Below are 26,441 nucleotides of genomic sequence, written 5' to 3'. Positions count from 1 at the left end.
TGAGCCTTCTGCTCTAACTCCTCCATATTCATATCATAACCAAGATACCAGGAACTCTGAGACATACAGAGTGTGGGTGTGTTTATAATTTCATCTGACCTTCAGATTCAGACTCCGTACACAAACACACACAGACTCGCTTGTGTCGTATACATCAACAGAAGTGCGCAGGCACACATGGCTGACATTAGCTGTAGATGCCATCTAAATGTCAGTGTTGGCAGCTGTCCCATCTGCATTCACCTGTATTGCAAGTCCAACTTCTGCTTGCCATTCCTTAATTTGACCTCTCTAACACGCACCCTCCACCCCCCTGGCCTGTGCACCCACACTTTCCCTTTTTATTGGCTGAGACAGCAGCCTGTTCTGGTTGATGTCTAATAACCTTTTCTGAGAGCTCACTATAAAGATACTGTGGCCTTTTCATAGGCCCACCCCTGTCTGTGTGTCAACTTGTGTGGATGTGTGTGTGTGAGAGAGGGGGAGAGCGAGAGAGACCTAGTGTTTACTGTTCTGTCTGTGTTTGTCTACTGTGCGTGTTTTGAATATGTTGAAGTCAGTCAATCATTAGTTGAAGCAGAATTCCGATTTTGTTGTGCTTCTATGTAGGTATTGTTTGTGAGTGCTCTATTTTTGCCAGATGCTGACACCTGTGCAATACTCGACATGCATTCATTCGGCTGTTATCATAGCCATTAGCATAGCTGTTAGCATTAATGTTTGTAGTGATTCCTAGTAAAAAATGGGACAATGTGTTCAATATAATTTTAACCTAAGTAGAAGTAAAATGGTAACCACTATATCATGGTGATTTTTCTTTTTGTTTATTTTTTTTCCTTACCATGACTCACTTTGTCTCCAAAATTCACACTTGGGTGATACAAGGGTGAGGGAAAAAAACACCACATGGCAGAACAACCTCTGGAAAAAAGAATGGTATTAATTGCCTATTTAGCATCTTCACCTGGGTTTCAAAATTCTGGGTTAAAACCATTACTTTTAGTTTGAAAGAGGCTTAAGAGTGTCCCCACTATGAATGCTCTATGTTTTAGTATGAAAATCTACATGTGGTTTAATCCACACTGTCACTGTACACTGCAGATACATGTATGTGGGTCTGTTGCTGTGCATGTACATAATGCCCATAATCTGCCACCCCTGGTTATGCAGATTGACCCTTCACCCTGTGTCCTTTCTTCTCTTGCTTAAATACACTGCTCAAGGCCTAATACATTTCTCCTGACCTCCTTATCATTCTCCTTATCCCTCACCTCTGGGAGCCTAGATTTACTCTTTGTCGTCCTCCTCCGGTGCCTTCCATTCCTTGTTTACCCAGCAAGAGCAGGCTGACATCAGAATGAGCCTCTGCTGACCTTCCCTCACCCTTCTTCCTCTCTATCAGCTGCCCAGCAGCACAGCTGGGGTTGCACACACACACCCACACAGAAAACAGACTTTCAGGGGGCTAGTCTGCTCAGGGCAGGGTCAGGGGTGTTGGTGACCTTTTGAAGCTCTGTGGAAGAGCAGAGATCTGATGGTGGGAGACACACCCTCTGGCTGCGCATGGCTCTCATGGACACAATTGCACCCTTTCTCTTGCACACAGACAGACAGACACACACATATATTTCATATTTTCTCTTTATCTCTGTAGTCAGTTCTGTTTTCAGTATGTATATCTGTTTATTAAACTCAAGCTATGCATAAATGCTTACAGCTCACCACCTGCCTTACAAATGTGTCCCACATTCTAACTAAAATGCATTTTATCATACATTTCTGAAATAATTCTTGAATTGTGTGGCACTGGGTTGGTTTTGTGTTTCTGCCTTCCACCCAGTGTTTCTGCCTTCTGCCTTCCACCCAGTAAAACTGTATAGTCAGCTTTAAGCCCTCTGTAAAAAAAATTTCAACAGTGATTCTGGGGTCAGTCAAAAACAATATCATAATAATCAATAACAGATTACTGTTGGAAACATGTTGTCCAAAGTAGTTGTTTTGATTCTTGCCTGGTTGTATTTACCTCGAGTCGTTTCACCTTTCTCCTCTCAGACTGCTAAATTTGCCTGGCAAACAACGTTGAAGCCAAGGTCACTGTTGGTATAGTGCTGTGCTGCCAAACTTCTTAGTCACCGTGATAGAAATATGAAACTCAGCCGTCTACATTGAAAATTAGAAACGTTTATTTTTCATGTCGATCAATAAATTAAGTTTTCACTGTCCAGGTTTTCATAAGGTTTATCTTATCAGCTGTGGGAACAGTAATGATTTGCTTGTGCAGGCTGCCTGCTGGTTTTCTTCATCTGGTTCAGTGCATCCACCTTGTCTTTAATGAAACCACTGCCTTTTGGGGAAAAAAAGGTTTGTAATTAGGGCTGGATATCGCTGCTGATTTCCTGAATTGATTCAATTGTGATTTATAAGGTCCCGATTAAATCTTTCAATTCAATTATTTCAGTTTCCATACCAATTTCACTTTGTTATGAAAGAGATTTGCAAAATGGTAATGCTGCAAAAATAACGCCATACATTTATGCCCTCTTTGCTCATCAGAAGACAACAGCAATTGGTTACGTTGTTGTGAGGTCGTAATGGTGGACACAAACAAAGTTGTCCTTCTGACGGACAGTCATGACACCAAAGCATCTGAAAAGCGCCGTAAAAAAGTATTTCTGGTTCTACACCATAGATGGTAAAGTACTGAAGAAATCTGCAAACTATCTGCATGACTATCACGGTCAAGTACCACATGGTTTCGATTAGGGGTGGGTCAAAATATCAATTTGGTGATATATCGTTGTCCTTGGTGCAATACGATAATTGATACGCCAGGGCAATGATCAATATTTTAATTACCAAATTAAGCCGCTTTAAAGAAAACAGTCCCTGCCAGTTTCACTTGCTGGGTGTTCCTTGCAGTGTTTTCTTCAGTTAGGCAAATGATTGATTGAATCAGAAAATAGTTTTTTTTCTGAACCCAGCACTAAAGATAATATATTTTAACAAGATCACATGCTGAATTTGGTTGTGACTATGAATTTGAATGAAGTTGAACAGATGCCTGGCCTTGGATTATTGCAAGCTGTTTCATTGCAAGTGCTACATCTGTCTGTCTGATGTGATAAAAATATCTATTTTAACATCCATCCATAGTGTTCACAACAGTTTATTTGTCTTTACCTAGCCAAATTCCACTGCAGTATATCTTTGGCGGAGTAACCGTGCTATTATAGTGCCATTTTCTGCAGAAAAGATGTTATTTTCTTCCATTGTTGCACTTTGTGAATCTAAGGTTTTGCAGTCAGACCTGATTTAAGTATTCATGATTGTAAACACAGCTGTTGACATAAGCATGTTCATGTCGCTGTAAAGCAGTTACTTTGTCTGGTTTCAGGCAGCAATCTTATCCCCACACCCTCCCTTTAGCACTGGTTCTTCGATCCTCAAAGTGCTTCTGGTTCATACTTTCATACTTCATACTCTCGTTTCTTATGATTATAAGTTATATGCTGAGCTAAGTTGTTCGTTGTGTAGTTACCTGGTTGTTTTTAAAAAATGCAGGATGATAGATGAGGTTAGAAGTTTTACTGGGTTCATCCAATATGGGTATATACATATTATACACATTCTGAATTGTTCTTTTCAGTTTTTTTTACACTCTGTGCTTGATAGCAGGTGTCTTTGCAGTGGGCACTTCAGATAGGCCAATTAGCAAAAGAGTGAGAGGGAGAAGAGGAGGAGGAGGTAGGTGGAAAAAAACAAGAGTGAGCACAGGGAAAGGCTGGGCTACAGGGAGCGTTTGTGATTAATTTGATTTGGGAGAGAAAAGAAAGAAAAGGGCCAGGAGCATATATGATTATTAATCCTCATAATGGGAAGATAATTTTCATATCCCAATTCTCCAGCCTTTCCTTCTGTGTTTCAGTCTCTGGTGCTATGTTCCTGTGGTCTCTTGTAGAGGGGTGACCTATTTTGTCTTTTTTTGTGTGACATTTCCCCACTGTGCAAAGGAGGCATTTTTGATACCATTCACTGAGCATCACTGATGACCTTTGCTTCCTTGTATATAGACACATTTGCAAATGTATTTGTTGTCAGTGGAAGGCTTTTTGTATCCTCTTTATGTTCTCGAGAGAGAGTGGGTGGTTGAGCTCAGCCACATTTTCAAACCAATTATAATAATGATCTCCCTATGTTCTAAAAAATCAATTTCCTTCTCTGTAGGTATTTGTGCTTGTGTGTGTGTGTTCATGTTTTTGTTGCAGAGTTTCCTTTTTTAAGTGTTGTGTGTGTGCTTGCTTGACTTGAGTCTCTCTCAAATTGAACAGTAATCAGTTAAAGAGATGAAAGATAAAATCTATCAGCAATAAAACCCCAAGAGGCATGGGGAATTATAATGCAGTGTTAGTGAATATATCCCTACATTACTTATGCTACTGAGCTTTTTGACTTGTTTTTTTGACTTGTATTACGATGCACTGATACAAGGTCATTGTTAGTCAGCAACGAATTTCCATGTAAATGAAATAAGCACACCTTTGCTCTTCTAGCAAAGTAGTTTACGGCATACAGGCCTGATAAATGACAATGAGGAAAGTTATTGTCATATGCCACGGGTGAGAATTGAGAAGTCTTCACCCTGTCTCCTCTTCTGTCACCCCCCATGTCACCCCCCCATACCTAGATTGGGTTTGTTTATGTTTGTCCCCTCTCATCCTCATCTCATAGCCAACCAACATTTGTAAGTTGTTGTGCACGTGTTTGTTTTGAGTATAATTATGGAGAGCCTAAGATACATGTTTATGGAATGTGTAGGCTCAGAGCTGCCATCTCCTGAGACTGTTTAAAATGTGTACTAATAAAGAACTTACATGACTAAATGAGGTATGGGCACACTTTATTTAGCCATGAGAGTGTATGTGCATGCTTGTGCCATTTTGCTAAATTAGTATTGGCTTTGAAAAGCTTGTGTAAACTGTGTTTTATGTTCTCTGATTGTGTGTATATCTCTGTGTATGTGTTTGTAGTTGTGTGTCTACAGTAATCGGCTTTGTTAATAAATCATGCAGTGTTCAGGCTGCTGAAGGGGAAGCAGGTTAATGCAAGGGTTACTAATGCTGTAGAAAGAGCTGGGGAAAATATTGCACTATTCTTGCCTTCATTCTCTCTTTTTCATGTAATTTGTGGATGTACCCCTTTCTCCACCAACACCTCTAACCCCTATTTTCTCTCTGTACCTTTTTGCCTCCAACAAATGGCCATACGATTGAATGACTCTGTGTGCATTGCTGTCTGACATATACTGTAAATCTGAGCAGCCCATATAGCCCATATATGGGCAGGCTTTCCTATATGTAGCTTAAACCAGAGAATGAAGGATTTGATGGTTTTAGATTTGCTGTGGTGTTTGTTTATGTATCTAAGAGTAAATCGGAATCAGTGCTTAAGTTTAAATCCTAACTATACCTCTTAAGCACTGCAAGGATCGGTGTGTATTCTCAGTGCGGCAATAACAAGCGTCTCCACATTCACCATCTCTTTATGGTTGAGCAACAGTGGCAAAAAAAATACTCATTCATCGGCCCTTATCAGGTTCAAACACATCTGTGCAGCTCTCACTGCCAACTGCAATAGCTCATTCACAAACACACAGAAGCATACATTCATATGAATATATATACTCACATAAGTGGGCACACGCACACACACACACACTCCCTCTCTCTGATGCTTTTGTCTCACTCTTTTCGTTCCAACCCTCCCTCGTTACATTTCTCTCTCCTCTGTTTTACATGCAAATTAGCTGTGTACTCATGCCGGAGCACTATCGCTGTGTGTGCCTAATCTCCTTGCTTCACTTGCTCTTTCCTGGAGATTATCCTGTTTTAAAGGGAATAGGCCTCCTTCGCTTCACTTGACTCCTCTGCCAGCCAGTCAGTCAGTCAGTCAGTCAGTCAGCGTTCCTCGTACACCGTTACTATTTAAATGTTCCAGTTGATTTGAGATCTGACCATGGTCTGAGGGAACCTCTTTCTGTGTGTTCATGTGTCCTTGAGTATATTTGGAATTGCGTGCGTTTGTGTTTAATTGAGGAATTGGCTGATGAGCTTAAAAGCTTGTTATGGCTGCTAAGTATTCGCATTGTTGATTTATTTCTTTTCACCCAGGAGCGGAAAAACATGACCAGTAATGAGGGGATTGATGGAATATATATCTCTGCACACCTACACTCCTTCCACCCACTCGTCCTTTATTTAACTCTGCCCTTGGTCACAGCATATATGATGTCCTTAGTTTTTTTGCTTGTGTTTCTGAAGCATCAGTGTTTTATGTTTGATACTGACGGTTTGACATGGGAAAGAAGGGTAGCTCTGAGATCACACCTGTGTTCCACATAGGAACCGTGAGTGGAAAGGTAAAGAGAGATGTGTAGCTATAAACACAGATTGACCGTTCTGCCTAAGGTAGCATCTTCGTTTCTGTTTATTTTTCGCAATATTAGCTACCTATCACTGAGGGCAATGACCCACGCACACACAAGCACAGATGCATAGCCCACTTTGATGTCACTGATAACATACATAAAAAAAATGGAGCAGTAAAGAGCGACAACTTCAAAGATGGAGTTGATGAGATAGGAGCATTAACCCCCATCTCCCTCCCTTCCACTGCTCTTCTTGTCCTCTACTGATTTCCTTGCCTCGCATCTCTTATCTCTGCTTGATAAAGGAGTTCCTATGAAAAGAGGCAATGAACACAGGGTAGTACCAGAAAAAGGACACAAAGCTGGTGGATGGCTTAAGATAAAGCTTGCAGTGAAACGACAGAAGTAAAGGTAGATGGCTACAACACAGGCATCTAAACGTGTCTTTTTAAAGTCCAAAGCTTCTGTCTCATTCAAACAGTTTAATAGTAGCCTCAAACTGATACTGATGCAGTGTTGTCTAGCTAGTGAGTTATTAGGGTGCTATTAGACTGTTTTCCCCATTATGCTGATGGCTCACACCATGTCTTCAGGCTGCTCACACAGCCACACATATTAAAACTATCAATTTCATCCAAACTTTGTACACACTTGTACCAACTTTCTTAAGGCGCATATTATCTTTGTTTTGTCTCTCTCTGTGTGTGTGTTTGTGGTGTCACACGTGCACTTGTTGTGAGCTACCCAGCTTTTATTGCTGGCAGTGTAACAATGCCCCAGGTCTCCCACTGTGGAGGCTGTGTGTGTAATATGGATAACCCAGTGGCATTTACACCAGACACCGATGGTATTTACAGGGCTTGGTGGACCAGGGCATGCTCCACTTTCTGACCTTAATATGCTACCAGTATTTGTGTAAATGTGTATGAAGACTGAGGTTTGTGTTAAATATTGTGTATTTGCAGATACAACAATGTAGATTTGTCTGTGCAGTTAATGTGAGTAGTAATGGTAGTTGTTAGTTATGCTATGCATTAATGCCAGTTGGTCAGTTACATCTAGTTTGCTCCTGTATCTATGGTCTTAACTGCCTCTGTGTGTGTGTGAGTGAATTTGCATGCTGAAGCCCTTGCTCCATTACTCAGTATCTGCATGTGTCGTGTTCTGTGAGACGTGGGCTCTGCTTCGCCCTGCAGGCACCTTAATTTTTCACCATGCTGTGTGCTACACTGCACTGCATGAAAGTGAACGTCTATTCCCTCTCGTGCTCAGACTTCCTCTCCCTTCTATTCATCTACCTCCCCCGTTTTCGTTTTCTTCCACCGCACGCACGCACGCACACACACACACACACACACACACACACACACACACACACACACACACATGTCTAATCAAAGCAAGGAGCTCTCTAGATTAGCACTGGAGAAAACTCCCTAAAGACATTCCTTCATTTCGACCATTTTCAGGTACTCTCTTTCCTTCTCCCCTCCACCTTCTCACTGCTAGCTTTGAATTTTTAACCTCCCCACTGAATAAGAGATGTGGTCGTCCTCTGGGGAACCGAAAGTTGGAGGGAGGGCAAGGAATGAAGGAGGGGAGAAGGCGGAGGAGGCAGAAAGGAAAAGGTTGTCCCTAAACACGCTTTCAAATTTATCCCCTAAAAACTCCACTCTGTATGCTCAATAATGCATGTCCATATCCCCAATGTCTCCCTCTCCTCTCATTTCCTTTTCCTTCATCTCCTTCATCTTCCTCGCGTTGGTTCCCAGAGTGCACGTCACTCCACCCAGTAGATTAACTGCAGGGTGAAACTGAGACTGGCAAAGCAGGGTGATAGTTGCCGGGCATCAGGGACTAACAGTGAAAGGAGGAGAGAGAAAGCACATGAGTAATTTGCCATTGTGTGAATGGACTTAGCATTTAAAGTATTGATCTGAACACCATATATTCCATGAATTATACAGTATCACTTACTCATGCTGGTCATGTGTTGTATACCGTGTGTGTTTTGTTTTCTGTGTATTATACTTGAAAGTACGTTGTCTGCTCAAACTGCTCCACTGTAGATGTGCACCAAGCAGAGTAAACCTTTCAGAGATTGTGCATGCGCAGGGCATCCGCTGCAGCTGCAGCTGTCTGTTTGGGTGAATGGGGTGCTACACCAGGGATGTCTTAAGAATGGCTTTTTAAGTCCGTTCTGCAAAGTTTTGGAAGAACCCAGAGAGCTATACTTTCAAGGTTTCATGTTCAGTTTTTTTTGGTTTATAATTTTTTTTTTCTTCACTGTTTTCTTTGATTGCAGTTTAATACTGCAACACACACCATAACTACAACTGAAATCAAAAACGTAGATGTATTGGATGCTGATGAGGAAACGGGAAAAACATATTTTAAATCATTGAAAATGACAGTATTTATTTTTTAAATGTCTTGGTAATTAATTCAAATGTTCAAGTGTTTGGAAATGAGGTTGTCTTGATTATTTAGACTGTAAACTCTCTCAGCAAAACTTTTTTTTGCAGACTGTGAAATGTGGTTTGTGTCCAATTCAGCTTTTGTAAAGAAAGTTGCCACTCACAAGACAGTTGGCTGGGCTAAGAAAGATAACAGCTTGTCACCACAAAGTGCAAATGTGCGAGAGCTGGATTGATGATAAGACGTACGCTGCTTGATTGAAGCCAGTTAAAGGAAACAAACATGAAGGCTACTGCACTGTTGTCAGAGAAATCAAAACCCTTGCGTGGCAGATGAGTGTTGTGTTTGCACTTCTGTAGCCAGTAAATCTGCAGTCCGTAACCCGTAAGGTTTTTTTCTATATATTTTTTTTTTTACTTTTGGGTTAAAATCTGTCCGACTTTATTTTAGATATTGTTAATGTGACTTGCATGCACAATAGAAAAAGCAAGGGGGGCTTATTGTTGAAGGCCCAGATGGATGGAGACTAATCTTGGTGCAGTAGATGAGAAGATGGATGATGTTATTGAGGGCAGACTGAAGGAGAGAGGCATGAAATGAATGAGGCTTGGAGAAGGACGAACAGAGGCAGGAGTGATCTGTGTACGATTGAAGAGAGCACAGAGGGAGGGAATGAAGCAATGACAAATGATCAAAAGGTGAAGAGACCTGAAGCAACTTGAGTGATGGAGATTGAGCTCAGGCAAAATGAGGAGACTGAATTAAGTTAGAAGTGATAGCATGGGAGTGAGAAAAGAAAAGTGAAAAAAGACCTGGACAGAGAATTCAGGTGTTCTGGTTGGTCATAGTGACCGCTGCTTGTTGTAATGGCTGATTATAGTGGAGCTCTCTGCACGAGAGATGAGGAGAGGTGACTTGATATATGCTCTTTTCTCTGGCAGTCACACTTAAGTCCACCTAACATGAGGCATCGTGTAACAAACATGGTTGTCTAAGGATATGATCTGTCTTCTTTTTCTTTTCTCGTCTTTTCTTTTCAGTAACAAATTGAATTAAAAATACAGACAATAGTAATAATAATAATTATTGAAATGTTCTGACATTTCAATAATTATGTTTTGCTACTGAGGCCATGCGATGGACTAGCGAACTGTCCAGGGCGTACCACGCTTATCGCCCTATATCAGCTGACATTCGCACAGCACCCCCGCAACCCTCGTGTCAAGGATAAAGCGGTAGAAGATGGATGGATGGATGGATGGATGTTTTGCTACTGACCCTGCAGGAAAGTGATGATTACAGGGAAGTTATGCTAGACACAGTATATGTCATGTCATGCTCCAGTGCTGATACCCCACATTTGTACTTCGAGTTCATTCTCGCTCTCTGCATTCAGTATGTAGCACTCTCTCTCTCCCATCTGTTGTTGAACAGTAGCAGCATAAAGTCAAATTTTTCTTAACAAACATCAAACTGACTCAGTTTAGCGCTTGATGCTTGCTGGATTTTTACAAAGGTGGAGGCGGGGCCTCACAGTAAAATCCCCTGTTACTGTATGTAATAAAAATGTCTGTGACATTTGGCTCATGTGGCTTTGACTTAGAACTAGTATTTTTGTTATTAGGCTTGATTGGACTGTAGCACTGTAAGAAAAGTGCTATATAAATACAGTTGATTATTATTTCTTAACTGAAAAAAAAACAACGTATATCAACATTCAGCTAAAAGATATCGAGATATAACTTTTGGTCTATATTGCTCAGCCCTAATGGAAAGCAATTATTCTGGCAATAAATGCATGTCAGTTGTTCAAAATGAATTAATTTCCTATCTGTTCAGACTGCAGTGTAGAAGAGAATGCAACACCAGGACAAGTGTGTGTCAGGGGACCTGTGTTTGTTATGTGAGTAAGCACACATCCCCCACGAGTGCACACTTAAAATGTGTAAAGTAATGCTAAGAGTTCTTGCCACTCACCACATTAAAGTGTTTCAAGACCTGTGGTCTAGGGACTCCCTGTGCAGCCGTGTGTGTATACTTGTATGCGTACTGGAGACACTGTATTTGTCTGCAAGGGAGTGTAAGTGAATGTGTTTGTGTGAACGTTTGTGTCACTGGGGACCACAGACACTGTCAACTTTATTTTCTCAACATCATAAGGACAGGCTGGCCCTATGAGACCGAGCAACAGTAAAGTGATGTTTTACACACACACACACACAGCTGTCAGGGAAAGGGTGAAATCCTGGACTTGTCAGGCTCTGTGCCATAATCCAGTTTAGAAGGATTAATTAGGAATTAAGGAGTGTAATATTATCGTCGTGTGATCTTTTCTCATGCATGCACGTACATACTTTGCACTGTTTGAGTGGGTATATAGGACATGGAGTGTTAAGAGCTTAGAAAGAAAAGTAATGTAATTTTCTTATGATTTACTGAATGTATTAGTTTATCATTCAGTTTTTCTCTCTCTTTACTTTCTCTGTGCCTTCTCCCCTCCTCCCCTGGCTGCCTTACTTTCTATCACTCTTGTTTCTCTTTCACTGTTCACCCACCCTCACACTTAGTTATCCTTCATGTTATTTGCTTCATATAGGGACATCCATAAAAAGTATTTTTCAGTCTTCTCCTTGCCCTTGTTTTCTGCAACTCATGTCTGCTTTCAGTGCTACCATTATCCTGTCTTTAAGGTCCAGTGGTTGCTTTTATTTAGTGCTTTTATCCTTCTAGTCCAGCTTTGTCAATCACAGAAAGAGTGTAGGAGAGATTTCTGTAGCTGTGCTACTCATAAAAGAAGGCTTCATTGTTCAGGTGTGGCTCTCTGGAGGCCCATTTTGTGTCTGGCCTTCCATTTTTCATACTTTTTTCTTTATTTCTTTGGTGAAAAGTGTGGATGGGAAACTGCACTACATACACTTACTTGGTTCAAGACTCCGTTAGCTATATGATGCAGGTCTGCTTTCAGACAAGGGTTGAGTGGCTTACCTTTGTCCTTGAGATGATGCTTTCAGTCTATTTTCTGTCCTCTACCCATCTAGGTGGCCATTTGTAGAAGTGTGTGCACTTGTATACTCATATTGAGCTTAGACAATGATTTTAAAGACGGACTGACAGATGAAAGTTATACAGGTGATGTAGGAGGACGAAGAGGAAGGAAATGAAGATATCTTAAAAGCAGGGAAAATGCTATTTGTGTAGCCTGATTTAATTGTCTGTAACCCTTTTTTTAAACACACAAATACAAAATGCTGTTTCTTCAACTCTCTTCATGACTTTTTTTGTCCAGGCAAGATGCATGGACATACAGAATGAAAACAGGCAATAGTCATCCTTCAACACCATAGTGATCTCTTTTATCCTTCAATGTTACATTTCATGGTTTTATGCTCTTTTCTGACTCCTTTCTTTAGCTGTCGTCTGCCACCCTCCCTCTCTCTTGTTCCCTCTGGCACTATTGGCAGCACTCTGTCTTTGTCAGGTGTGTGTGAGATAGCTTTCACGCCATTGACTTGGAAAAGATAGGTTTTTGTTTGTCTCAGCCCTTGCTCAACTGTTACCTTAACTCCTCCCTTCTCGACCAATTAACAAATGTTGGGCTCTGTCTCTTATTTCAGTGAAATTTATTAGACATTCCATCAATCATACTGTGTGCATTCTATTTTTACATCCCCCACCCCCAATTATATACCATAAATTGCTATAGTCCTTTTTATGTTTTGCTATTTTCTTACCTTCTGGACATCTGTTTGTTTTTGCAGAGATGTCAAATTTGGTTTGGAAAAAAACACCACTCTACTACAACAGCACATTTGTGTTGTCTCTGCATGTTGCTGTTGGTGAAAGATTGTTTGAGAGTTACAAACTAATAGATTCATAACATATTGGGGTTTTTCTCAGGAAAGCAAACCTCTGAGGCAAGCACCTGGAATAATTATAAAGTAAGAACATTTTGGGTTGATGGAACTTGGAAAAACACTCTCCAGGTCATAAACACATGCAATTCACTGCAGTGTCTCTGATGACTAAAACATAACTTTGTCAAAGGCAGGAAATAAGCAGGCATAGTGTTAGCTGTGATGGATTATATACCTCAAGCGAGTTTCAAGTCCTGACTTTCATCTTGTATGAAATTAGAAAAAAAACAACTTTCCAAACTGTCTCAGAACTCCAAATGTTGGTACACTGTCAGTTTGTCTTAAAATGTTATAGCTAATGTGTTCACAAACATTTGCATATTTACACATGCAGCAAACTGAGTCAAGGCAGTTTTCACTGAAGTCACATTCCTGGCCACTCAATAAGCACATTTTGGAAATTAACCTTTATTTAACCTTCACCACTTTCTTCAAATAAATATACAGTCTTTTTGGCTCATCACATATTAGTGAGTTTATTAATTTTACATACATACATTTTGTAAAGACCAGATGACGTGTGAGCTTGTAAGACAAGACAATTGGTTCAACCTGATGAACCACAGCAATGAGCTGAGAAGCTGTACAAAACAGAGTTTGTTCTCAGTAGAATAAACGGTCCCAATCATGTCAAAAGTATTATGGACACTTTGATTGGCACTCACTGAAAGCATTCTGTTAGTATTGAGTAATTGTTTATATGAACCTATATCTGTTTATTAAAATACCAGTGGTCAACTCATTGACATGAAAAATTAGTTTTCATGTTTTAGTCAAGTTGCTGTATGTAAGGTTCTGTATTCAAAACGCACAGCATGTTGCATTGGTGTGGACGCTCCATTTGTTTCAAATTTGAAATTGTGTTTGTGTGTGTGTGTGTGTGTGTGTCTGTGTGTGTGTGTGTGTGTGTGTGTGTGTGTGTGTGTGTGTGTGTGTGTGTGTGTGTGTGTGTGTGTGTGTGTGTGTGTGTGTGTGTGTGTGTGTCTGTCTGTGTCTGTGAGTGAGAGTGTTAGAGGGAGAGAGAGGGAAAAACAAGGCCAGTTCTGCCTCCAGGCTGTTTGGCCCCAAACTCTCATCAGCCTGCTGGTGCTGAAACGGAGAACCTTCTGCCCCTTGCCACTGTTGAACACACACATACACACCACAGAGCGTTACAACAACAGTCAGACCCACAAAAATAAATCCTCATGCATTCATAATACACACAGTCAAATTTGTGACAAAACCATCTTCCCCATCTATTGCCGTCATCCTAACTTGTTTTATCAATGCATCCCATCTTCTTTTATCCACCTTCTTAATCTGTGTATACCCTTATCAGATGCTTTCTATTCCCATATCTTGACTTTGAGGCAAGTTTTCTTTTCTTACTCTTTTCTTTTCCATTTCCTTCAACCTTATCTTGTTTCCTCTCATCACCATACGTTCACCAGTTTTGGATTACTTGGAGAATGTTTCTTGTCGCCTCTCTTTTTCCATTTCTCTGTGTGTGTGTCTCCCCCTGCCCCCCATCACTCTTCTCTCCCCTCTGTGTCTCCCTCCCTCTCAGCGGTGGTTTTAATGCATTATGAAAATGGACTGAGGCTATGAAAGCGAAACAGGACAAGTTTGGCTGTTTAATGTGACTCCTTTCACTTCTCATGTGCTTCACTGGCATGGTGTGTGTGCGTGCGTGCGTGCGCGCGTGTGTGTTCATGCTGTTTTTTTGTGTGTGTGTATCTGTGCACACATGCACATTCATAAGCTGCTATGAGCACTGGAAGCCCAGTGTGACCAGCACATCAGCTGGTCTTCAGACATGCAGTGACACGTTCCTGCTCTTTAACATGAACGTCCAACACTCTTACTGCACACATGCACACACTTTGGGCAAGCATTAAACTGCATGAATAATAGAATAGACAGGCAGACGGTATGAAACACGTTTCTCCGAGTTGTGTGTTAATGGAAAAGAGTGTGAGGGCATGGATAGAGGGATGAAGGAAGCTGAGAAGTGTTTTTGAAACGGAGGATAAGTTCTACCCTACAGGGGGGTGTGACCTGGATGCAAGTCTCCCCATTCTCATTTTCCTCACTTGTTCTCTCTCTCTCATTTATCTCAACCTCTCATTCGCTCCCTCTGATATTCCCAGTTTGCTAATTTGTGTGAAGCTAAATCTCCATCTCTTGAGAGGAAGAAATCATCCTGTGAAGCAATGGGGCCTGATGAGCTGATTAGATGAAATGATGCAGAATTGGAGGAGTAGAACTGATAAGAGATAAGAATAAAGTGAAAATAAAAGTTGCAGTTCAGCAGCTGATCATTATATTATGTCTATAGTGTATATAAAATTCTTTGATTTTTTTGTAAATTCCCTTTTTCTTCTTAAATAACTTTTTTTTCCCACTTAAATCCTTCCAAATTCTGATTTTTAATATTTTACACTTATTTTACCTGCAAAATATGATTGCCAACAACCTAATACAAATAAACCTATTCATGCAACATAACATTGCTCGATTGTATCATGTGCTTTAAATCTCAAATGCATAACTTCAGACCAAATATTTTATCATATTATTATCATTATTATGTTTCCCTGCTCCTACATACTGGTGTCAAATGTCATCAACAAGCACTGCAGAAGCCTAATAACGACCCGTCTATTTGAATCTGGTGTGTTGGAGCAAGGAAATGTCTAAAACAAGTTTGCAGGATTTCACTAAAAACGGCCATAGCTTATTTAGCTCGAGGAATGTCTGACTTGGCACACACAGCCACAAAGTCGTGGTCAAATTCTTGGCTTGTATATATATGCCGACGTACTTGTAGCTGTAATTGTGCTTTGAACAGGCACGCTTCTGTTAGCATGCCGTTCTATGTTCTTCTTATGAGCTTAAGAATCTAAGTGGTCGTCGCTTGTATTTTTACCGGCCCAGTGGACTGTATGTGTGCGCTGGCAGAGTTTATGGAACAACACATCACCTGACTGTGTTTGTGGCTTTTTAGAAATTGTTGCGTAAGCGAAGCTGGGCTGGTCCCACATGACCTCTCAGAAAAATGAAATTTCAGACAAACATAACAAGCTCCACAAGGTTCTGTGTGATTCTGTGTTGATTCCACTTTTAAAAGTTGAATAACTTTTTATTGCTCAATTCTGTTATTCTGTCCGCATTTTCCGCATTGCGGAAATCAGAGGGCCCTATAAATAGGTGTTTGTTTGATTAAGTTCGACATGTGGGTATCATGAGGTCACTAAGCCACCTAACACTTACACACTTTGTAAATAGAGCTGATAAAGCTAATGTTTGAACTGGAAGTTTAATGAACCTTTACTGTGCTCCTTTAGAGTAGCATTGATTTAAAATAGCCTCAGTCTTTTCTTGTCATTTCTTTTTTTTTCTTCCCCAGCCTACCCCTTTCTGCCTCTCTGCCACCTTCACTCTTGCTTGCTCTTTTTCTGTGATGTTGCAGAGTGGGTGTGTGTACGTGTGGCTGGTGGTGGATATTCTGAGCACAGGCGGTGCATGTGTGTGCACCAGGGTTTAATTGCAGAGTGCATAGAAACGAGTGTAATTAGCCAGCACTCGCTTCCCTGCCGCCCGGCTAACAACCAGCACCCCCTCTGTGCCTGTTCTTTCTCTCTCTTCCTTTCTTCTTTGTCTCCCTCCGTCTCTCTCTTGTCTCATGCCTGTTGCCACAACGACGAGCCCCACTCCGCCATTGTTCCCCGCTGTTCTCCAAGAACAAAGGAGGAGGCTATTAGCACCCCAAGACTGGAGTGGTGGAAATGAAGGAGAGGGATAGAGAAAGAGAGAAAAGATTGCTGTGAGAGTGGGATGATGAGCAGAGAGTGAGCGAGAATAGGTGAACAAGGAAAGGAGAGAGAGTTGGGCATGAAAGTGACAAAGGATAGGGGTGCAAGAGTTGAGGAGATTTATACAAAGGAGGAAAACAGGACAGAAGGAAAATAGTTGATGAGATGCAGAACAGAAAGGCTTGTACGGCAGCAGAGAAAACTCCCTTTTCCTTCTGCAGGAACAAAAAGTGAGATTTAGCAAGTTATTCAATTTAGAGAGAGAAAAAAATATGTGGCCTACAGACGTTTATTCCATCTTTTTTCTTTGTAATTTCTCTATTTCCATTTTCTCATCCCGAATTCAAGCCCCTGTGTGTTTGTGTGTGCGCGCCAATCCAAGTATCTGCGTATACACTTTGTTGTGTTTTTACACTAATAGTTGTGTGTCCTTGCTCTCCTCGCTTGCAAATGTGTACACTTTGCGTGAGGGTCATTAGTAGAGAGTGTAGGCGGGTAATGCGCTGTCTGAAATGCTGGTCATCTGAATGTTAACAGATTGTAACACAGGACAGAAAGTGAATTTGGTTTCCTGAGGAAAATTGAGCAAATTACACTTTTATAGCCCTCTGCCACAATCCTTTGCTCCCAGAGAGAGAGAGAGAGAGAGAGAGGTGATTGGGGAGATGTCCTTACAGAAGAAGATGGCTGAGGTGTGAATGTCAAACCATGGTATATGGGGAAAATGCAGCTTCTTAAGTATTTAATAACCCTTATCTCCTCTTGACCTTCATATTAATATATATTTTTATGTTATCGAGGTTATAGCTCTGGGATAAACGTACGTTGAGATAACTGATAAGATATTACGCCTTGATTTAAAATTATCACCACCAATACACATTTAATCCTTTAAGAATAATCCAAATGTGAACATGTATGGTACATTCATTATGTCAATTATTATTGCATACAAATTGAAAGAGCTGTAACTGGTTCTTATGTGGATTTCTGCCATGTGTTATCAGTCACTGACATTAGGTTAACTTAAAAGAGACGATCAGCTCATTAAAGTTTGATGTACTTTTAAGATTCACATTGTTCATGGTCACCCTGACACAGTTGAGAGATTACTTATACATGTTGTGTGAATTAAACTCACAAGGCTAGAGAGCGAAAGAGGAAAGCTAAAAAGGCATAGAAAGAAACCACTTGTCTCTAAAAGAAATCACGATTAAGTTGCATGTCGTCTAAAAAGTAAAAGAAGTTTTAATTTGGGAATATAAGGACTTTTTCTTCTGCATTTGTGGAACTGCAGTCAAGGTTGATTCAAGGGCAGCAATCCTTTAGTGTGCAAGCACACACGCCTACTCACACACACACTGTATACCCTTCATATGAGGATTCACCTGCTTGACCCAATGGTTCTGTTTCCCTCCAATGGGAAATTGAGAATATCTCTCCCAACAATGTGTTGCATCATAGTGTCATTAAGATTGAATTCCTTCCTCCTGCCAGCAATACAGAAATGTCTCCATCACTCTAACCCCACCCGTTATTCTGAATATTTTTCTCTACTCTTTGTCCACCCTCTTGCCTTCTATATTTTCTCTCCCTGAGCTGACACGTGCTATTGTGCACATAAACGCTCAGTTAATGACGACTCAAGTGAAAAAAGCCTGTTACGGCTTCAAGTTAAGTCTTTTGAATTTTTGGTTTCTGCGTGAGTGCAGGTCATCAGAGGCAGCTAAGATGTGCATGTATTCTGTGATCTTTTCTCATACTGTTTAACAACCTGGTCACAAACTAGCATCACTAAACTCAAACCATTACAGCCTTTGTATAAACTGACACTCACAAGAAACCAGTCCATTTCAATCATTGCTCTCTGTTAAATAAATAGGAATTGCTAAATTGGGAAAATATGATAAAATTTAAATGGCCTGTCCTGCCCTCCACTCAGAGTACTGCCAGTGTTTGAACAACAGCTCACCAATTCACTAGAGGTGCATCCAGAGGAAATTGTGTTCTTATAGTATAAAATGTGTATGTATATATATGTATATGTGTGTGTATATATATATATATGTGTGTGTGTGTATTTGTATGTATGTATGTATGTCTGTGTGTATATATATACACAGACATACATACATATATATTTATATATACATATATATATGTACTTAGCTCATTTAAATAAAAGTCAAGTCATCTTTCAACTAGAAGGTAGAGGGTCTCTGCTAGTCTACGTGCTGATGTGTCCTTGGGAGGAAAGATACTTACCCCACGTTGCTCCTGACACCTGTGCTCATAGATGGGCTGCATATAAATACGTATTTACCATTCAAGATTTCTGCAGTTTTGTCCTCACTGAACTCTGTTGCCTACTGACCTGTTGCTATTTGCACCTGCATATTTGTATTTTACTGTAGTCTTGAACATTGACCTTTTATCATAAATGTTTTTGAAATGAATTTTTTATTTTTGTATTGTATTATTGTATTGACTTTAACACTTGCCCAGGGACTACAGGTGAAAAATAGCATATTGGCTAATCCTGGTGCATTTGCAGTAATGTTTATTCATGTGCATTGTCCCTGTTAACTACACCAATAAACTAAAATAAAAATGAACTCCCCTGCCTCAATGGCAATTAAAAATGAAGAGGCAGAACCATCATTTCATTTTCAAAGTTGTGAAAATGGCTGAAGGACACGTCCATTGCAGCATAATCTCCACTCTGCATAACATTAATGACACACAGAATAAAATAAAACATTGAACAGTAAGTCAGGTGAGCAAATCAGTCGTCTCATGTTTTGCCTGGTAACATTCATTTGTCACAAGTTGTGATCATAGTAATGTCATGTCTGATTTGAATCCACAAGATCTTGTCAAAATTCACTTCATAAGCCATGGTTGTGCTATGAATACAGTACTATACTGACTGACAGTGTCCCTCCATTTGGCCCCCAAAGAAATCAAAAAACAAAGCAACTCAGTCAATTATTTTATTTTTGTCTTGCTCTGTCTTTCACCTTTTTGTTCTTTCACATTTCGTTCAGCATAATACAATTCAGTCTATCTCAGCCATCTTCCATTACACCTCTGTCATCTCTCACTGTTTCTCTGCATCTCACTCTGTGTTTTTAAAGGTCAGTTTTCTTTTCCTTTTTGACTTTCCTTCCAAGGACTCCATCTCTAGCTTTTAATTATACTCCACAGGGCCTCCTGTCCCTGTAGAAACATGCACATATGTGGATTTATGCACCTGCACAGAAGTGGAGTTGACTCATGCATAATAAACAAAGTAGGCTCAACCATTGATGTCCAGCTCCACGTTAAAAGGTTACATTTTTTTCTCTCTTATTGTTGGAAATTGGCCATTAAAAGTATCAGGGAAGTTATTATTTCATCCCAGATTTATTATTGGGTTGTTTAGTGAGAGTTGATATCGTCCATGCTGAGGTCCACTAAAGTAGCTGGAGTTTATCATGCAACTGGACAGCAAAGGGGAGACAGGAGAAGGTTGTCATGGAGATATGAATCCCTCGAGGGTACATTCTCCCCTCATTTATTTTCTCTACAAGTCTGCATCCTGTCCAATTGCTGTATTTTTCTTTTTCTATCTTGCTCTCCCATTGAGTCTTGTTGTCTTTCCATTACTGTCCCTTCTCTTTTTTATCCTAGTTTTACTCAGCATTCTGTTTGTTTCTTTGTCTTTACATGTCTCTCGGGCTTTTTCCTCTTTCTCTTAATGTCTTCTTTTGTTCCCATCTTTCTTCTTGTTTCTCCATCTCTCTCCTTTCTTTTGTCCCTGTGGTCCTCACCTCTTGTCCAGCCGTCGAGGGAAGGAGAAGCAGAGGAAGGAAAGGAATGCTAATTTTATCACCACAATGACGAGTGCAGGAGAGACAGAAAAATAGAAAGAGAAATGTCACTTGTCTAAGAAAATTAGATGGCCATTTCAACTGTGTGTGTGTGTTTTACTGCATGTGCTGCTTCAAAAGATCAGGGTAACTGATAGTCTGACTGACATTTTGTATATTATTTCTCTGCTTTGCTATGCTCCCCTGCTGAGTAAATGCTATATAGGTATATAGGTGTATACGCTTTTGTGTACAGAGGGCAAAAACAAATGTATGTACGTGCGTGTGCATGCATTTCTTGTGTTGCTGTTATTTATTTGTCTTTTACCCTGTTGTGCGAGAGCGGTTTTCTAGCCTCTCTTTGTTTTCCAAGTCAGTCATCTTTCTCTCTCTCTTTTTCTTCATTCTGTTGCTCTCTCTCTTCACCCCTCACTCATGTCGGAAATGTAATCACGTTCCGGGCTGTGGTGAGGGAAAAGGGTGGCGGCTGGGGAGGGTGATGCGAACGTGGGGAAGAGGAAGAAAAAGGCATTTGTATGTGTACCCAATTACCACTCCAGCCAGCCCAAAGTCACCTTCGCAGAGAATGGATGCACGCACACTCAAAATAGCTACTTCCAGCCCGCCTCCTCTGTGTGTGTGTGTGTGTGATATGGTTACAGCAGTGATGAGGTAGACTGAATAATATCTTTGCCTTCCTCTCGTCAGTCAACCCGAGGCTTATTATATGTGTGTCGTCCTTGTGCGTAATTGTAGTTACTTGTGAGTTTGTGTGTGTGGCCTGTGTCTGATTGCACTAGCTGATTGAGTCCTAACCCCACAGATTTCAACCCAGGTCCTCAGCCTTTGATTAGGTGTTGTGATGTGTGAAAGAAGAGGAAATTATGTGGCGACTATTTTTGAGTTTTAGATTTTGCAAGTCAAAAGTATTATAAAGTGAATGTGCAGGTTAAGGGGATTAGAGCTTGGATTTATGGTTAAGGTTTCAGTCACTTGTAGGTCATCATCCGAGTGTACAACCTCACGTCAGACTTGTCTCAGTGCCAACTTGTAGTGATGATGGTTTACTTCAGTACCGAGGCCTGTAGACAATGAAGGTCCTTTCAAGGAAAGCTGTGCAAATGTCTGTGTGTGTCCTTGTTAACTGTGGCCTCGTTCCGCCTTGCTTCTTAATTAAGGGACCATAGGCCTTCAGCTCTGCCTCCTATCCCACACTCCACTGAGGCAGAAAACGACAGGAACAGAAAGAGAGATAGAAAGGTAGGAAGACTGAAAGAGTGATGACAGAATGTTGAAAAAAAAAAGCTACGTGTCAAACAATATTTAATCTAAAGAGTGATAGATATAGAAAGATGGAGCAAGACAAAAGAAGGATTACTGTGAAGGAATGAGAAGCCACGACGAGAGGGAAGGTAATGGAATGAGGAAATGTGGATTTAGGGGGGATTTGTGCAGAATGATGGAACATAAGGTCCATACACCCTCATATCCCCTGATGAATTGATGTCACTTTTTTCACACTGTGTGTGGTTTCTGGCTGGTAATATGCCCCACCTTATTCTTCACTCTCAATCTGTATGGGCTCTTTCGCTCCGTCGCTTCCCATCTCTCGCGATCACATCTGACTTGGAATGAGTATGCGTGTGTGCATGTTCACGCAGATCAGTAGTTAGATACATGCATGTATATGTCTGCCTAGCTCTCTCTGCCACTCCCTCTCTCTCCCTCTCTCTTTTGTCAGTTTCTGGTGAGTGGTGAGATAGTGGGTTAAATTTTAATGGTGCTGCCATCTCTCAGTAGCTTCTAAAAGAGGGCCAATGCAGACTGACACACTCACTGAGCCATGAGGAAAGACAAAACAGAGAAGGGAGCGATAGCTCACTAGACATTCATACACATGCTAGGTCACAAATAAATAAGTACTACACTGGTCTTGTATTTTTTTTTGTCTTTTATTGACTTACTGCAAGACCTTAAAAGCAAACACTATTATTTTATTTACAACTTGTTTCTTATTGGCATTGTTGTCGTCCATTTGGTTACAGATAACCCTGGCAATATATCCATTCATTTAACACACACACTTCGATCCAATCAAGTGTGCACAATGTAAAATAAATGTAAACTGTCTTTTCCTAAATATGCCACTCTTAACAAGAACATTCAATTTTCTATGTACAAAAGACACAGAAAATCTGTCCACACATATTTGCTTCAGGAATAAACACATAGGCTCACCTCTGCATTGTGAATGCCTGTGTGTGAGAGTGTGTGCTTGCATGTGTGTGAGAACTCAATCACACAAACAGACTCACATAAACGCATGCCAGTCTCTCAGCCATATTTTGTGTTGTTCCTTGATTGTTTTCATTTGCCCAGCCTCACATAGCTGTCTGATTGGCAACATGTCCCCTGATGGCTCACTAAGCACATGGTTGGATTGCATGTGTACTTTTGTGTCTTTGTGCCCCGTGTGTTTATATTTTTTGTCTAGCCCTAACTACAGCCAATTCCTGAGAGGCCAGCACACAGATGTTATAGGAGAGAATTTGCTCATCTGTCTCCCTGTTCAAACATTTTTCTCTTGTGTAGTTTATTTTTTGGTGGCTGTTTTTCTCTCTTCTGAGTGTAAAACTGATTTCACAAACTGGAATCCCTGCAGCACCGCAAAAGATCTTTGATGAGACAGACTTTTCCCCATGGTTCCCATGAACGGGTGGAGGTTGCCAGATCATGGTTGTCACCCCCCTCCAGCTACCTAGTTTGACTATGATCCAGTGTTACTGATGTTTTTCAAACATCTGCAGTAGTTTTTCCAAAGCCTTTGCAACAAAGGTGAATGTTCACATAAACTATTGTGTTCTTGGCTTTATAGATTGAATCTTAAAAAACTGTGTGTGTAGTGATCCTGCAAAGCTGTAAATTAAATACAGCAAACTCCAGTTCAAAGGGAGAGTTTTGAGTCATGTTTAATTAGAGATCATTGTCAGTCTACGTAGTATGTAATTGTCGTATTTGAGTTTTCTGAATATGTACTTTTATTCCATATTTCTTTCTTCATATTTTGTTCATTTTTCTGCTCATCCTTCTTTCTCATATTTTAGCTCCACAGAATCTCCACCACAATGCTGCCTCCCATCGCCCCTTTATCCTCCAGCATTACTCTCTGCATGTCTTTTCACTCTCCTCTCCCTTGTTATATTAGTGTGTTTGCTAAAAAAAAAAAAAAACATTCTGACCAGCACCAGAAAACGGACCAATCTTTTTGCCTCTGGACAGATACACTTTATCAAATGTGTGAGCAATGGCTGACATTCGAAAAGGCAAAACTCCCTCCTCCACTCCAGCCACATAAATGTCTCTGGGCCATCCTTAAGGGTTTATCAGACCAACAAAACTGGTCTTTGTCCTTCTCTTTGCCACACAGAATATGTGTTCATGCATGCATGCGTGTATGTGTGTGTGTATATGTGCACATGCTTCCGTGTGCGTATGTTCATGTGTGCCAATCTTTCCACCATGTGTTTAAGTCACAATTGCTAATCAAGCCTGCGAGCCTTGCCTGAAGAGACGAAGAGATGGTGGAGGGAGCAAATGACTGAGTGCTTTTCTTTGTCCTCATCACTGAAGCAGAGATAAAGATGAGTGAAGGGATGGATGGTTGGAGATGAGAGGACAGAAGCTGAGGGATTAACAGAGGATGAGTCTGTGCTCCAGCCCCGCGATGAGCTTTTAACTGTCCTCCATGGCATGACACTGTGTAGATTCTTCTCTGTCCTCCTTTCATCTATTTTTCTTTTGCATAAGTCAGAACTGCTTGTTTTCATAAATTGACTATTTCTTACTCGTGCTCCTTTTTGCACTCTAATTTTTTCTTTGTCCTTCTTGCTCCAATTCACCTTTTCTGTGCTATTTTTCTATAATGTAATAATGAATATTTGAAGCCTGACAGGAGGCTTCAACCTAATCCCCTTTGCCCAGGGCAAAATGTGCCTCATGGGGTACATGCGTGTTACAGTTCATCTAACTTTTTAATTGCAATAGAAACCTGGTTTTTAGGTTTTCATTTCTACCTCAGTGCTCATGTAAATGATGTAAATGAGACTTTCTGCATGGGTGTGCACATGAAGTGTTTGGGATGAAGGGTACACTTAACTTGCAGGGAAATGTCAGTTTGTTTGGTAGGCAGTCGGCACTCTATATAGAAAGGGTAACATTGAACTGCATGACCTGACTCTAATCATCTGTCAAGATGAAGTGTCCATGAGCAACACCTTGAAGTTCATAGCTACTGTTAATTGCTACCCTTACAGGCTATTTTCAGTGAGCTCTTTATGTTTTGAGACCTTCAAAGATACAGTCGTAGTCTGTAACGCACTAATCTCATCCGTCAGGCCAGGCTGACTGATAGGCTTGCTCAAGTGTTAATTGTGTGATTCACTCTCCTCCCCATAGAGGGAGCACTGTGCTGCAAGGGCCAATGCATTGTCAAGGACATTCATACTGTGAAAAACAAACACGAGAGTGTCACAGAAAAACAACAACAAAAAAAAAAGTGTTAACATTAAAGTCAAAGTTCATGTGTTGTATTCAGTAACATGGCAGAGATGCATGTTTCCACTGGAACACACTGATCACATGTTGTGTTTTATCATAAGCATGGGGTTGACTCAATCTCTGCTGTCTGCCTCTGCAGTGACTTCCTAACAACACTGGGATACATATGAATATACACAGACTAGTCTGTGGGTTTAACACACTGAACTGTGATGCTGTCTTCATGTAACCCAATCAGTGAACAGGTGTTATGACTGTTTCAAGGTCACAGGCTCATCATATTTGTCCTTTATACTAACCTCTCTCCCTCTCCCCTCTCCCTCTCTCTCTCTCTCTCCCCCTCCTCTTTCTCTCTCCATTTATTTTCTCTCTTACCACCTCAGTTTTTTGCACTTTTATTTCCTCTTGCTGCTTTTGATTTGATTACCTTCTCTCCTTTAAACCCTATAGCTCTACAGCTCTCCCTCGCTCCCTCTGTCTCTCCTCCTTGTAATTAGCCAGTGTAATTGCTGTAGTAAATCTTTTCTGCTGTCCCAAGGAGACTGGCTGATATAGGACTGATTTAATAAGCACACCATAGCAGCTCACCTCTTCCCGTGTGTGTGTGTGTGTTGTGGATGGGGGGGTCTGGCTGTGTCCTGTGTTATTCGCTATGGGGATTTATGGGTTGTTTGTGTGGTTTCAGCAAGTGCAAATTCAAGTTCAAGGTAGTGCTGTGTCGGTGTGTTGACTATGGTGCACTTTATCAGTAATGCAGGCAGCATACTGTGTCTGAGTGTGTGTGTCTCATCAGTGATGCTGTTACGTGCCGTGTGTGCGTCATTGCTTAAGACCTTCATGGTCAGAAGAGCAGAGAGAGGTCACAATGGCCCTAGGAGAATGACAGTGACACACACTGACAAAGACAGACCAACTGTGTCCAAACCCTTGTCCCCACTTTCGCCTTCAAACACTTACACATCCTCTTTCCAGCGCCATCTCCCCTCTTTTGGCACTGTCACGTACATGCAGTCTCAAGCAGCATGTTCTTAATTTCATCTTTATGTCTTTCCGTCTTTTCCACTGGCTCTCTCCCTCTCTCTCTACACACAACTTAGATGGCACCATTGAGATGCAGTGTGTAACTGAGGTAAAGGGATTTGTCAGCCTTATACATCTAGCTGCAGTACATCAATTTTACCAATGGAGGGCACTATGACCCCATGCCTAAACAATACCCTCAATGATGGATCCTCACTTTGTGCTTCCTATAGTCATTACATTTAGATAATAATAATGACAATAGTAAAAAAAGAAAAACTAATTTCACTCCAGGCTATACCACTCTAAAGTACCTTTCTGTAAGTAGAAAAGTAAAAACATTGTGAATGTAAAATAAATGGTCTAATATAAATTAACTTACTTTGTAACTAATAGAAGTCTGTGAAGACATTTTTTTCACTCTTATATTTATTGACATTGCCTGTCATCTGAAATAATC

The 26,441-nt window shown here is 40.7% G+C and overlaps 1 protein-coding gene across 2 annotated transcripts in view; it reads left to right on the top strand.

The window, feature by feature from the left end:
• The window catches only part of LOC122778282 (protein diaphanous homolog 1-like), an 83,197-nt gene that overhangs the window by 36,385 nt on the left and 20,371 nt on the right, over positions 1-26,441 (top strand). The window lies entirely within an intron of this gene.

Source organism: Solea senegalensis, linkage group LG12 (assembly GCF_019176455.1).
Source record: "Solea senegalensis isolate Sse05_10M linkage group LG12, IFAPA_SoseM_1, whole genome shotgun sequence".
NCBI lineage: Eukaryota > Metazoa > Chordata > Actinopteri > Pleuronectiformes > Soleidae > Solea > Solea senegalensis.
This window is presented reverse-complemented; position numbering and strand designations above follow the sequence as displayed.